The sequence below is a fragment of the Etheostoma spectabile genome, chromosome 22, assembly GCF_008692095.1.
Source record: "Etheostoma spectabile isolate EspeVRDwgs_2016 chromosome 22, UIUC_Espe_1.0, whole genome shotgun sequence".
Classification (NCBI taxonomy): Eukaryota; Metazoa; Chordata; class Actinopteri; order Perciformes; family Percidae; genus Etheostoma; species Etheostoma spectabile.
In genome coordinates this window covers 5350248-5366494 of record NC_045754.1, presented here as the reverse complement: position 1 = coordinate 5366494, position 16247 = coordinate 5350248, and the positions used below count along the sequence as shown (strand labels likewise).

At 39.3% G+C, this 16247-nt stretch overlaps 1 long non-coding RNA gene across 1 annotated transcript in view; it reads left to right on the top strand.

Annotated features, from left to right (window-relative positions):
- LOC116671929 (uncharacterized) overlaps positions 1-3230 on the top strand; it is a 16392-nt gene extending 13162 nt beyond the window's left edge. The window contains exon 3 of the long non-coding RNA XR_004327412.1: positions 3157-3230. This is a non-coding gene — a long non-coding RNA (uncharacterized LOC116671929). The remainder of the gene's footprint in view (positions 1-3156) is intronic.
- The last annotated feature ends 13017 nt before the right edge of the window (positions 3231-16247 follow it).

Below are 16247 nucleotides of genomic sequence, written 5' to 3'. Positions count from 1 at the left end.
CAGACTGGAATATGTCAACTTTTACTCAATACTATTTCAAAACCACTTTCTCAAATGCTATAAAATTGAATAAGACCCCCCCAAAATTAATGAAAGTAAAGATTTGTACTTGCCAAAGAGCGTTGTGTGGAATCAATCATGTTATTTTGGGGAATTAAAAAGAACATTGATATAGGAAAACGGGTCAATTTGACCCGGGGACAACATGAAAGTTAAGTCTGGCATCTACTCTGGTCAGGGGAGGAGGCCGTGGTGTTGGATGGGTCACCCAGATGTTGGACTTCAATAATCAAAAGACCAGTTTTTCCTTCCAACAGTCAATGATGTCACGGTTTCTTTAAACCATGACCCTGACTCGTCCCGAGCCTTAACCAAGACGTTCAGAGATCTTCAGCAGGGGATACTAAGAATTACAGAATTATTCATTTTTTTGAAAAGTTTCTTTCAAAATTTAAAACGTCTTGACATGAATCCAACATATTATAAGAAAAGATAAATCAACCTATTTGTGAAAAAACATTGATTGCTTTATAAGACAGTCACCGAGGTAACCGTCCACAGATACAGATCAGAATCAGAAATCCGAATCAGAAATAGTTTATTGATCCCCGAAGGGAAATTCTGTGTTACAGTTGCACGAAGTATGTAAATATCAGAGTAGAAATATAAATAAAGAAATATAAGGAGTGTGGACATACATTGTTAAAGGAATTTTATGATACAGTATTTACATAATTTACATGATAGTTACATAAGAAATGAATATATAAAAATAAATACAGATACATAATCCTAAGCATTTAGTGTACCACATGCATGTTTAACATTAAAACATGATTTATAAACCAATGCCAACAATTATTGTTTTAATAGCTTTGATGCACTAAAAAAGTATTTATGAAGGCTCACCTACACCGTATTGAAGACCCAGTTTATTAATTCTATACTATATATACGTATTTACAGCAGGGGGTCCCTGCTCCGTCTCGCTGTCAGTTAAGGGGTCCTTTATTTAAAAAAAAACGTTGAAGACACCTGAAGTAGTTAGTTTAACCTAAACCATGATCTGTCTCAGTCCTCATTGGGTCACTGGGGCTGAATCGAGCCGAACATTAACTAAGAGTGGTGTCAGATCAGAAAACTTTTATTTTTGCAATGTTGATTTGTAATGTTTTCTAAATCATATTTGAAAGTAGTTGTCTAATTTGGTGGAATTGTTGAACAGCATGATAGACGGCCTCTTACCATTACCTTACCATTTTGAACACCAATGTAAGATTGTAATTATTTCTTTGTATTTACAATGTAACTTAATGCAATTATTTTTACCTTTTGACCGCTTGATCTCGCTGGCAAAAGCTAAGGATACAGTCAAAATGTGCAGTTCTATTAAAGATACAGGTAAAGGTACAACATTTTTCTTCCCCAAGAACATGTGTGCAGATAGATCGCTTTCCTTTTCAGGCATTTCACGGGGGGTACACTTTGTTATGACCTTTTAGGCCATTCCAGATGATATATTTTGGTGGTAATAGCCATTTTAATATTACTGTTTGTTGCTAAGAGCATCTGAGTCAGCAGGGCATAGCTTCAAAGGCTTAATGGGGCAAAATAAATTGCCACACCAAGGGAAAGATACTGCACTAATCACACCATTAACATTGAGCATCAGCCCAAAGTGGCCGTGTTTGTTTGAAGTGTCGAGATATGAACTCAGGTCAACTCAAATTAAGGGCAGAGGGACCACATCAATAGAAGAGAATATGCCCCCTCTCTCATTTTTGTAAATAGTATTTTTGTTAACCCTAACCCCTTTCTCCATTAGATTTAAAAATGGGATTTTGTGCGTCTCCTTCAACAAATGTCATTGTATTGAGCTGTCTTTCTGTCCATTCATTACAGGAGCTCGGCTGTAAAGCATTAAGTACAGTTGTAATTACTTGGAGCCTTTGTTTTATGACTCTCTGGCCAAATAGTCAGCCTTGTCATAGCAAAATCTATTGCACATTCACTTAGGCTTATAGTGCCATTAGGTTTTATGTGAAGACATTTTCAAGCCCCATTTAGGGCTTTTGTATATATCAATTATGTTTATATGCAGACAAATCCTACAGAGCTATAACACTGCATTCAACTTGTATCATCTTCTATCATTTGTAATAAAAATTAATTTCATGACGTGGAAGACAATTTTTGTCTTTTTTGTCCATCACAGAAAATGTCTTTGATAATAATGGGCTGGATATTTTAGCAACTTAAGGATAGTACAGGATGCCATAAGAGCAACACACTTCCTCAACGCAAGAAAGATATATGACACCTCATTATCTGCATGGTGAAATTCCCTTGGGTTTTGTGTATGCACACACAGAAAAAAATAGATATCACAAACATTTAAAAAAAACTAACAATCATCGAATAATATACTTTTCTTGAAATGTTTACCCACAGATCTGTGACTTTAGAAAGACCTTGGACTACAGATCTGTGACTTTAGAAAGACTTTGGACCACAGGTCTGGGACTTTAGAAAGACCTTGGACCACAGGTCTGGGACTTTAGAAAGACTTTGGACCACAGGTCTGGGACTTTAGAAAGACCTTGGACCCCAGATCTGTGACTTTAGAAAGACCTTGGACCGCAGATCTGTGACTTTAGAAAGACCTTGGACCCCAGATCTGTGACTTTAGAAAGACCTTGGACCGCAGATCTGTGACTTTAGAAAGACCTTGGACCGCAGATCTGTGACTTTAGAAAGACCTTGGACCCCAGATCTGTGACTTTAGAAAGATCTTGGCCCACAGATCTGTGACTTTAAAAAGACCTTGGACCACAGGTATTTGACTTTAGAAAGACCTTGGACCTCAATCTCATAAGTTTTTGATCCCTTGGTTCTCAGGGACACAATGAATCCTTGACATTGTCTTCATAGTTTAGCCTTTAACCCTTGTGCTGTATCCCCGTCAACCATACAAACGTTTAAATTTCTGGGTCAAAACTTATTTTTCACTTTTTTCAAAGTTCTTTGCCTTTTTTTTCTCCAAATGCATAAAATTGAATAAAACACACAAAGTCAATAAGGTGGGGAACTGATCATTTATTTTCTTTGTGTTGATCGGAACCATCCACGCTGTTTTACTGGGATAATTCGGTTGAGCAAAACCCAAATTTCTAGTCTAGAAACTTTTTGAAAATCGGTCAAATTTGGCCCGAGGACAGCAGCAGGGTTAAGGCTCCTCAACATAATGGGTACACGAGTTTGAGTTCATTTATACAATGCTCACAGTTAAACAACTGAACTAAAGCATGGCGTTTAAAAGATAGAATCTCTAGCCCTGTAGAAAAAGAATAAATACACATAATTACACATATGCACCCATACATTTATACTCACAGGAGCCATCCACTTAAACCATTGATATAGTCTACGTAAGTGCCTTAAATAAAGTAAAATAAGATGTACAACATTCAAACAAAGTATGATGCACGTCAACAGCACTACATGCTCCTCTTACACCTTTGTTTAAGCACAAGGGACCAAACAATTTCTGACAGTTTGAATTTGAACTGTTATCTGTTAACCTCCTACTTAAGATTGAACACTGTCAAATTAGGTATGACTATTTGGAGCCCCCTAGAACACCCCGTTCACCCCAGCAATTCAGGGAAACACAAGGCCATTACATCTTATGTAATTATTCTAGTGATATTTAAGATCAGTAGGTGAAAGCTATATGTTTGCACTGAGGGGCCTGAGACAAAGTATAAAGTCCTGAATCAGAAATTGTTGTGCCCATGCCCAGTGTCTGAAAATGCAGATAATTCCAGAGCTTTGATGTGTGACTGTGACAGATACAGGGCACTAAAGGATCTCTCATTGGCTAATTGAACTTAAAGACATTCAGCAGCGAACGGGATGGGCCCCATCTTATTTCCTGTGTACCAGATCTGCCAGTTTCTCCTTTTTTCTATGGCTGTGATGTACAAACACCCGCGCTTGTCCTTGATTGACTGACAGAGGAAGAACAACCCCTTCATGGTGGTGAAAGTAAGGGCAACATGAATGTATAATGCATTTCCACTGTGTTGTTGCCTTGGGTATTCAAATTGTGTTTGCAAGGAAGAGGAAACCAAATCAGGGCTGTGCATAAACTCCCTTTGATTGACTGTTGATGAATTCTTCAGAGATCACTGGAGGTAAACTACTGTATAATGAAAAGGTTTGATATTGACAACTATGCAATGAAATTCATTCCTGAATCCAGAATTCCCTTCAGGTGGCTATACAAAGATTTTCAGTTAGTGCTGTGCTAACAAAATAAACAAAAAGGCTTTGGCTTTCTTTTGTAGGAACAAACTGGCCATACACTGTCTGTTCAGAATCCACTCTTATTCTAAACGGTTTTGATTTGCACTTTACAATGACATGACTCATTACTCAGTGGTATTTCCACATCTGATTTACCTCGCATTTTCACTGAATCTTAAAAACCTGTGTCAGGAATGCATTGGTTTTACATTTAAAACACACAGTGGGCCTCATTCCCTGTAGTGGAATTCTATTTTGTGATTTATGGAGATAAGAAATGAACACAAAGGAACTAATTTTCAGCATCTGGAACTCCTGGGAGTGATATTTCATTTGGGACAGAAATAGACTAAAAGCACAGTGCTGTTTTGACTTTTTTGGTTGAATGATGATGGAAGGAGAATTACTGAAAAACACTGGGGGTGATTGAAATTCAGTTGCATTTTTCTTGTCACAACATAGAGTGGCCTGAAATTACAATACCACTGTAAAACAAACTATTCACGCCACTGCTTACGCCTGTTGAAGTTGATTAAAAGAGTTACAAAAAACCCATTGCCTTGCATGAATGCCATTGTTGTCTAATCGGGCCTTGGTTAAGTTTTGGCTAAACTTGCGTGTTCTCACAAACGTGTGAGAAATAGAGCAATGCTGCGGTGGAATCGGATCAATGCCCGCAATATATTTTACCTCATCCATGTATGAGCCCGAAGTTGTTTTTTCAGACAGAGAGGCATAGCTAAGTAATAAATACGCTGGTGAGTGCATAGTGTCAAAGATCCTCTATTCTAAAGACGCATTTCAAGCAGCGCCACTGATATAAAACGGTACACACTTCCTGTCTCCTAAAGGGGCATGGCCACGTTTTAACATCTAGTGAACGTCGTGTGGATGAATTAAAAGATCACAGAGATTGTTAGGGCGTCCATGAACGTTAGCTGACATAAGCTTCTCTGTGTTGCCAGATCTGGAAAGAGTTTGGTCCTGAAACGGGAACAGGTCTTCAACTAAGTTAGTTTCCTCCTGATTTGTCTGTGTAAAAAAAAAATGGCATGTTAGTGTCAGAATGTTCTGGAGATATGTGGCTTGTGGAGAATGGGTCCAATATGTACTTTGGTGACTATGGGGTGAAAGAATTGCTCATAATTTGTGTTCACGCTCACTTCTCCCATTGGAATCAATACACTCAGGACCTACTGGTAGTTTCCTATAGAGGCGTGGCCGCGGCGGAGCCCACAGGACACAGGTACAGGAAACTACTCTGAGTTGGGGCATCTCAGTTCTAAACCATGTCCTAAAATGTCACTGGTGTGTTATTATGGAATCTATCTAACTTCTAGGCAAGTCCGGCCCTGCGAAGCAGCCTGATTGGTGTGTTTAATGTTAGGATAGCCTAGTGGTCAGGGGATAGGACCTGAAGCAAACAGGTTAAGTTACCTTGCGTAAGCACGGAGCCCTGGCCAACAGGAGTGTGTGAATGCTATTGAAGGGCGGGTCTTGCCTAGAAGTTGCGTGGGTTCCAAAATAACGTCTAATGTCTCTGACAGTGTTTGGTAAGTTGCCATCTGAACAAAGGTAACATTCAGTAAGCACATAAGCGTAAATCGCGGGGGGTCAGTGGGGTCAGGACCACCCAGCATGCTTTCACTGGTTACAGAAAATGAGCAGACTGGCTAGTTAGTTAGCTGGCCTGCAAGGGGGTTCAGTTATTAGTTCAGCATCACCTGTATTAGAGAAAAGAGTCACTTCATCCGATGTTTAAAGTGAATAAAATTGTTTGCTAGAGAGATATTTCCTTCTTTATAGAGCTATCACTATTATTACTTCAACTTAACACAACTAATCATATCCTCTACAACTGTACAATTTAGTATTTGCTGTGTCTCCTTCGAAAATGTATCTTGAGAAATGTCATGTTAATTGCCCCCCCAACTGTTAGATGAAATTAACACCCATGAATAAGCATGACCTGACTGACCTCTTTTCTTAATCAGTTGAAACCCTGTGATGTAGGATGTGGGGAGTAGGATGTGGTTTCACTAAATGGTGTGGTTGTTTTGATGCTTAGCACACAATATTTTTCTCAACTGTCCAGATATTCTGAAGTTAGGTATATAATAGTTTGGCATACCAGATGTAAAGTTCTAGGTTGAAGCCTGACACCTGGCGCATCTCTCACGTGCCGGATGCTCCTCGCCTTCCACTATCTCCGCTATCGCTTTATTTTTTTTGCCCGCCTATCTCAGAATAGATAGTGGAGAAAGGTCTGGCAGAGCAAGACTAGGTATACAATAATTTTATACAGACTTATCCCACAAGATGCATTTCTGCAAGTTTGTTTCTTCTTTTAAAATAAATAGATTTTCAACTTGTGAATTATTTAAATCTGATCCTGATAATGTGAAATCCCTTCACCATAGTGCACAAACATGGCGTAAGCAAACACCCTTAGTCTTATTTGTCAGATTGAGTACAACCCCACCTCCCACCCCCAAAAAAAATTAAACAAATAAACAATCAATGCCTCACACGGGGAGGGGAACTCGTGCAGCTTGGGGATCAAAATGTCAGCGAGGCAGCTCAAGCCCTCGGAGGTAAGAAATGACGCCAGTGTCACTTCCTTACATGTTAATTAGTGCATGGAATTTCACACAACCCAATAACCAGAAGCAACACAAGTGTTAGATTGCTTTGTTGTTGCATCAGTATGATGCAGGGGTTGCTATGTATCTCTCTGTGTGTGCTGTTTATTCATTAATATATGTAGTAGTTTCTCTGATCCCTTTTCAGAGAGAATATGAAGGCCTTGTCCTTTTTGTGCACATGGATCTAAGTCACAGTTGAAACAGGTGCTGTAGTTATTCAACCTTTGTAATACGTCTTTCTGTCTGCCTATAACTGGTGGCTCTATAAAGCCCTTTTTGTCGCCGAGTGGGCTAATATCTAAGGTGTACCATGATTTGTAATAATTGCAGACGTACTGATTTTCATCCTGTGCAAAATGGGTGTAATTTTTAAAGGAAATGTCCCAGGGTGAGATGTACCTGGTGAACACAGAGGCAACCCTGACAGTATATTATAAATACAATTATCTGTACTGTCATTTTAGACGTAATTTGTTTCCATCACATTGTTCTTTTGTCATGTAAGGTTTGGGGGTCATGAGGGAAAAGCTCTGAATACATTATCGGCAAAGATTGCAGTGTTTTCAACACCTCCTGTATACATGGCGTCTATCAATGATGAACCCATGAACAGAACTGAATTTCTAATTTACACAACAAGACAGCACTATTACTTTCAGGATGCTAGACCTAGTCACCTTCTCGCTATGAGATTAAGAACCAGTGATTATTTTGCAGATATTCCCGCTATTAAATCTTCAGGTGGTAATATTAGAACTGATCCTGTTAATATAAATAAATCCTTTCAGACATTTTATTCCAATCTGTATGAATCTGAGTTTACTCTGGATAAATCCCACGGTGACAGCTTGTTGACTAAGCTTGACTTGCCTCAGTTATCAGCAGAGGACTCAGCTAGCTTGGATAAACGGATTGCTATTGAGGAATTTAGGGTGACAATACAGAATATGTAAAAAGAAAATCACCGGGCTTTGATGGGATTCCCCCTGAATTCAATGCAACTTTTGCACAGTTGGGCCCTTTCCTTCTTGACATGATTAACTTCTCCATTGAAAAGGGGGAATTCTCAAGGGATGTTAACACAGCCTTAATTTCATTACTCTTGAAAAAGGATAAGGATCCTACAGAGTGCTCTAGCTATTGATCCTTGAGCCTGCTTAACACTGACATAAAAATCTTTGCAAAGCTCCTAGCCTGCCGTTTAGAGTCTCATATGGCAAAATTAGTCAACTCTGACCAAACAGGATTCATAAAAACGAGACTAGCAGCAGGCAACGTTAGACGCTTTCTCCACATCATTGATGCAGCAGAGGACAGTGAGACGCCAATGTCACTTCTCTCTCTTGTTGCATAGCCTTTGACAAGCCTTTGACAGACTTGAGTGACCATTTTTATGGTCAGTCTTAGAGGTGATGGGCTTTAGTAACACTTTCATTGGCATGATTAACGTTTTGTATTCTATTCCCTCAGCCCAATTCTTAACCAGACGCACCTCCTCCTCTTCATTTCTAGTCTCGCATTGCATGAATTTGTAATACACAGTATCACACCTCATTATTTACGGATGATGTTTTGGTCTTTTTAGAAAACCCATCTCAGTCTCTTCCTCACCTTCTATCTTTATGCGAGGAGTATGGAGGCTTATCAGGCTTTAAAATTAACTGGTCAAAATCTGCACTACTTCATTTGAATGACTCTGCCCGCAACTTAACCATCTCTGATAACATCCACGTTGTTAAGCAGTTTAAATATTTAGACATTGAGGTCTTCCCCTGCTTAAACCAGATTGTTAAACATGACTATTCTGTTGCCCTGAATGACGTTTTGAAAGACATGGAAAAATGGATAGGACTCCCTATGTCAATTCAAGCCTCTATTTCAGTGGTTAAAATGAATGTTCCACCAGGATTAATTGTGTGAGCCGCATGCTACCTCTCTCCCTTCCTGCTGGCTATTGGCGTAAATTACAAGCAGCGGTAACTAAATTTATGTGGAAAGGCAAGCGGCCGTGACTTAAGATGCCTACTCTACAGAGGAGGAAAGAGGATGGTGGCCTTTCAGTTCCTAACTTCAAACGTTATTTCTGGTCCTTCGCGTTGAGGCCCCTCCTCACTTGGTTGAACCCAGATGTGTCTCTTTGCTGACGTACCTTAGAAAATGCTATGACAGAGCCTTGGTCACTCCATGATGTTCTTTTTGCCAATATTTTTAATAAACAGTGCCATGTACGCGTTGGCCCCATTATCTCACATCTTATCAAGGCTTTGAGATTGGCTAAAACTTATTGCTATATAGATTGTAACTGGTACACATTTTCCCCATTATTCAATAATACAGCACTCCTGATTGGTTGGAGGCCGATAACAGCCCCACAATAGAAACACAAGGTAGTTTGTTGTCTATAAGACATTTTTGGTGAGGTTGGCTTGTTATCATTCTCTCATTTGCAGAACGCATTCGATCTACCGCGTTCTTCCTTTTCTTTTAACTACAATTAAGATCAACACCTAAGGCACATGGTGTCCCCTGGGAGAGGCCCTTGCCTATTCATCATATCCCAAAGTTACTTACTCTGCAGCCTAAAAACTGTATGTATGGTATCGAGGCTTTATCAGTTCTTGGTGATATCTGGCCGCTCTGCCCTTCCTATTGAGAGGATCTGGGCTCGTGATTGCCCAGGCCGGAGTATCCTGAGTATCAATCTCGACTGGAAGATGTATGGTCTAATGTATGGTAACCTAACCCTAACATTCCAGAAGTATCACGAAATCCAGACCATCAGCATATTTACTACAATTTCATTCATAAAACATATCTTAATTTCTATAATTATTTCTTTTTTTTTGGCCCTAGGACGCGTTCTTCGTCTTAGTGTATTGTTTGTAATTGTTTGTCACTGTTAATTTCTTAAATATGTAAAAAAAAAAACACAAAAAAATGAACCCATGTGATTGCATCTCTGCATTTATAGAGGTTTTGTGGTTATTTTTTGTCAAATTAAGCTCAAGTTTCTTCCTTTCTTCCTTTGTCTCACTTTGTCTTTGACACACAGAAACAAGCTTATAATTGAAATAAGAAATACATTAAAAAAAAAAAAAGATTCAGGATAATAGCAGTTTAATGCATAGCCAGCTCATAAGCATGTAAACAACAGCTGGTGGGTAGCTCTGTCCAAGAAGAAAAGGCCATGGTGGACAGAAAGTGATGTGTGGGTTGTTAGCATGAGCTAAACACATCAATAAAATATAAAAAGACAGCAAAACACTAGCAAGAACTTAAATACCACTGGCACCAAATATCAAATTAAACTGTGAGGATGTACTGCACTTTGGAAAGTTGCTACTGAAAAGGAATCTGTCACACAAAATAGACTTCCACACAAAGATGCCAAGTGATCCCACACGACTCCTGATGTAGGGAAATAGTGAGGAAAATGGATTACATTGTGTAAATGTGAGGTGGGCTCAATTTTAGGGTTGTGTGACAAAATGCAAATGCTAAAACAAGTATAAGAGCAGCTATCAGAGAAGGATGCATGTTGACCTTTTGATGGGAGGATGTGGAGGCTAAAGAGAATTAATCAAATGGAACCCTCCCTGCCACAGCGTGGTTTGACAGGTGCTGTGCATGAGCAGTGAACCAAACTATGAAACCTACTAAATGATTAATAATAGCCTGTAGGTTTATGTGTGATGAGACTAGAAGAAATGGGTATTGGCATTTTCACTCCCGTCTCTTTCACACACTCACACACATGCATTTATACGGACAAAAAAACAAAGACTTTTGGACTACCTGCCGTGTGTGGGCTTGTTTTAGTTGCCAATGGCCAAGACAGACAAAGTCAAAGCGCTTCTGGCAGCAAAGCGCATCTGCTCATCCTACCTCGGAGAATCACCTATTCATCATGTGCAATTAGGGATCACACATCTCAGATTAGAATGTCACAGGAATATAGCCCTGTGTTTTGATCAGCGCGGCTAGAAAGCATGAGGTGCGAGTGGATGGGTGGGCGGGTGAAGGAAAGCAATGCACCCATTTGTACTGCTGAAAATATACCGCACCATAAATATGGACTTGCGATGACGCCCTCTTGCATACATTTTTCAGCTCTGCACTGAAATGTGAGGACTACTGTGTCAAGTATAAACTTGCGCGTTGTGCAACACAATCCATCCTCTTGTCATGCTGCACAGCATCCCTGCATCCATCATATTCTATAATGCACACTTTTAACTGCTTAAATTTTCTGGACTGCATGAGCACAGGCCTGTAAAGTTTGCTTGTGTGTGTGTGTGTGTGTGTGTGTGTGTGTGTGCGTGCATACATAGTACATCAATACAATGTGTGCATATGCGTTTTTTGTGTGCTGGGTTGTACCTTTTATGCTGCCAGAGACGGAGCATTTTCATTCAGCTCAGAGAGCAAAAAGCCTCAGGGAAATCAAAGTAAGCATTTCCTCCATTCTAAAGCACCACCTTTAATAGGTACAATGCCACCCAAGCATTCAGCCCTGTCCTTTGGACTGTGAACACATATCATGGCCTAAACTGCCAATCGGTTCCAAAAGATATTTTGTAAATGTTCCTGCACTAACGTAATAGTTAGGCAGTAAAATAAGACGTTTTCTTTCCTCTTCAAGACATATACATATCCTCTCTCATGTTAACATAAACTGCGGTCATGTACTGTATCTTCATTGTATTTATCATGAGCGTATAAAGTATCTGTTTGTTTACAACCACTTACCATGATGTAAATTAATAAAAACAGAGTCCTTTTTATTTAGTTGCTGCTGTCAGAGGTTGATGTTTCATGAATCATTATATACATTATGTGCTAAGTGAGTAAGACCTACCAGAGCAGTTAAGTGGCATCTTGATTTACTACAGTACCTTTGAGGACAGGTTACCCAACTTTAAAAAAAAATTAAAAGACCCACTTGCTACACTCATTGCACTTCCTTGTCCCGGGGGAACTGTGCATGGTGTATCGCTTTGTAAAAGAGCACATTAATAAGGAAAGAGCTTGTTCCTTCATGTCGTTTGAGTGTTTCTGGAGGGCATCCGCCATGTCCTCCACGCTCTTTGGGGTTGGAGGTAGGGAAAGTGATGCGATATGTCCCATTTCTTAATGGATACTCCACACATCAGGGTTGTATGGGTTTAAAAAAAAAAAATTGTTATCATTGCTAATGTACATAGTTCTTCCTTGAGAAATTAAATAGACATTTTATCAAAATTAACTACATTTTGTAACGTGCAAATGTAAAGACAAATCACCTTGCCATTAATAGAATTGGTTAAAAGGTGCAGTTGGAAAGATGTTTACTCTGTAAACACTGTCATTTTTGTCATCATCATAAGTGGTATTGGTGCATTGTTGCTAAAAAAAAAAAAGACTGAAGATAGGTGTCTCTTTGATGGACGAAACAAGATTGATCGTCTAAAGTCATGCTAGCAGCTCTGTGAGACTGTCCCTAAGCAAAGTGGAGCTTTGAGCTAAACGCTAACATTAGGATGCTAACTCGCTCGCAATGACTATGCAATGAAAATTTAAATATGCTAATGTTTTGTACATTAGTTTTATACCATACTATTTAGCACTAAACACAATGTAGATGTAAATCTGATACGTCATAGACTTTTTTATTGGACTAATTTAAAAAAAAAAACAATTACTTGAGGAGGGCGATGGTGGACAAGTCTAGGGGATCAACCAAGTTGATGGGCATGAATATCTATATCTATATCTACTATGTTTCATGGCAATCCATAACAATATCTCTACTATGTTTCATGGCAATCCATACAATTTTGATGCCCCCTCTCCTCCTCAAAAGCTGCAGACTCAGAAATGGCACATACTAAAGAAAGCTCATTGTGGGACTGGCTCTAGTGGCTGGAATTCTGCACCAAGGCTGCATTTTGGGAAAGAGACTTCCGATACAGTATTAGGGGACCACTAAGGTCTATATAAAAGCATCCAAAGAGCACCATGTCATGGGACCTTAAATAACAATCTATACAATAGTTGTTAAGATATTACAGTCTGGACTACAGTGCCGGACCAATTGACCGACCCACAGTCCATGGTTTTAAACAGGTGTTAGAGCAACAGCAAACATGTGTATTTTATTTGCAAAAATGAAAACTTAAAAAACATAAACCCATTGAAAAATGTCCTACTGTGCTCTTTCTGGCTATTGTAAGAACCAACATGTGCCTTTTCTGCGATGGGACAGTTCCTCTCACCCTACAATTTTTGCTGATTTGAGACAATAGTGGGATGTGAATTAGGCTAAGCTAGGATATCTTGTCCTATTAGCCCAGAGGTCCGGTGGACCAATGCAAATCTAGTAAGCAGCAGTTCAACATACTGTAGATGCCTTGTCTTTTGCACAAGTAAAACCAGTTTCTCCACTTGCTTTCATTGAGGTTAATAATGTCCAGACGAAGCCCCCATTAAATTAATTAAAACAAAAATAGAGTTCCTACATAACAAAGATGGATGGGGCTCTAGCGAAGATATTTACAGGTAACTTAATTACATTCACCAAATAAAACACATCTAGGTCACAAAGAGGAGAATTCTAAATAGGCAATTAAGCCAGTGGTAAGAGCCTTAATAAGGCAAGCAAAGTACATAAAATGAGGGGAAGTAAGTGAGTGTCAGTGCAAACGACTTTGCCTAACACTATTCATCATGGGACTAAGTGGTAAGATGGTGTCGGGCTTCTAAATTCTAACAGCATTAATCCCAGATAGCAGGGCTCATACCAGCCAGTATCAATAATGGCGATAATAACTCATCCATCTGGAAATCATCCAAACCATGACTGGTTAATTATGCTTCCCTCATGAATATGCCTTCCGGTTTTTAACGGTAGGAGAAGAAGAAGAACATGGCAGGGGGATAGAGAGAAATGAAGGGAGGGAACAATGGAGCAGTCCCACATCTAAATAGCTTTTGTTAGCCAGTTCAGAGGCATCTGCCTGTTATGTGCTCTTGATCATAGTGACATCAGCTTCAGGGACTGGGCCTTATCCCAGCTGGTGGACATCAGGGGACCTTGAGCATCTGCAAACATGACAATAAGTCATTTATTAGACAGCAACCTTGACCAGCTTATTGTCCCTAAACTTGAAATTGTCATTTCTGAAAGGAATATAGTTTGATCTCTTTGGTATGACATGAATAGATTTCACTGTAGAGGGTGAAGGACAGAGTGAGGCCTGATGGTTTCCATTACTGGCTTCACTGCATATGTGCAAGCTGCTTTTTAAAACAAATGTGCTACTTATATTTGGGATATATCTCCTCTGCTACATTTTAGTCAATTACACTGTAGGCACTAATGGTTTTACTGATATTTGTTATACAGACAAAACTTGATCTTTTTTATAACATCTGATGAATGAACTATCTAAAAATATATAAAACAGCTGGCTTCTCCAAGACCATCTGTTACATTAAAATGCCAAAACATATGCAGTCATAAAAATATAAAATTAGATATGTGTGTTAATGGTCTGAAAGGGGCTGTTCTGCCCAACAACTGCTTTTACTTTAGATACTTAGCTATAATATTTAACTATACATTTGCTAATAGTATGTATATGCTTTTACGTTGGTATTGGTAATGGTACTTTGGAGTAGTATTTTAAATGTTAAAAAGTAAAACATGAGTCTTCTTCCACCACTTGCACTGTCCAAATTCTGACCCCTCCTGTGAACTCAGAAGTAGCCTTAGCAATGTAAAATGTCACACTACTACTGGCATTCACAGCAAACAGAAATAACACGGCTTTTTCTTTAAATTTCTTTTATAGACATTCTGTAAGCTCACCTAGCAGATCCTGGCTAACCTCCACATGAAGTTTTCCTTGAGAGAACTCACTACCCTAACCCAATTCTATCTTTTAAGATGGCTATAGCCTTGCTTTAATCCCCTGTTGAATTAGCAAAAGGTTTCTGTTCCAGAAGTTGGATCCCTAAGGATTGGATCCCCAAATGTTGTCCCGAGCACAGACTAAATTAGGAGAAACACTTCCCCTTTCAAATTGAACAGGACATATAGTAGAAACACAAAGCTACCGAATAGTTTGATGTATTACAAAAGGTACACTTTGTGTGTAAGGTACTTTAAAAAAAATAATAATAATAGGGGAAAATGGTACATTTACATGCTTTTTAGTTTACTACAACATTACAACATTGGGCACGGCCACTTTAGCACTTGACTTAGTATTTGCATTTTACTTGCCCCTATGTGCTTATGATATATTAGTTTCACTATTTCTGAAACGTTGTCGTTTCGGATGGAGAAACAATGATAACCGCGGAGCTGCACTACAACTAACCTTTTTTAAAGGTCAGGTAAAATAATGAAAGAGGTTCAACCATGACGTAATGGAAATAGCTGTGTGGATCATGCTGGGAAGGTGCAAGAATGGCGTCATTAACCCTTGCCTCTGTCTTTTGCCCCCTCTTTGACAGTACTCTTAACACTTGGCCAACGCTTTGGCTCACTTGGCCCCACTAATCAGGTTGTTAGTTGATTTCTTTTCCTTTCCTTCAAAACTATAATATCTGGGCGAAATGCAGCATTTTTTAAATGTGTTTTGTATGATCCGAAATGTAAGACACATGGCAGTATTGATGTTCACATAATGATTTGTTGCTGCTGGCAGCCCGATAGCGCCTGGGGAGAGTGAAAAGACATTCCCTCACAGGTTTCTGCCTTTGAAACAGGTGAAAACCCAGGCCTGGTCTCACAGAATCCCTTGAAATGATCACAAACTGGTAATTCCGCATTACGTGGTGGTGGCACGGAATGTGTGAAAAGTATGTGTCGCTACCAGGGAAAACAATGCCAATGAAAAGTCAATGAGAAGATGACGTAGCATTAAGAGCGACTATGGTAACGAGTAGTATGAAAGCCCGAAAATCGGCGTAAGGAGGTGGGTTGGGGGGGTTGATGGGTCCTCAAGTCGCTTTCTTCTTTGAGTTAAGGGTCCTTGTTCATTTCACGAAATTCTATGAGATCAAGTCTGAAAAACCAGGGGAGGTGACCACCTGCCTCAAAAACCGAAGCATTCACCACTTTGCATGTTGTTTAAATAAATAATTGACCATGACATTTTCACAACGAAGTACACCAAAGTGAACTTTAATTTCCGGCCCTTATTTCCCCCTTATCCTGAGCAAAAAATATCTTCACATATACAAAATATGAGGTCAGTTTTTATATGAGTATGTCAGCATCATCTGGCAACACATCTAAATGTATTT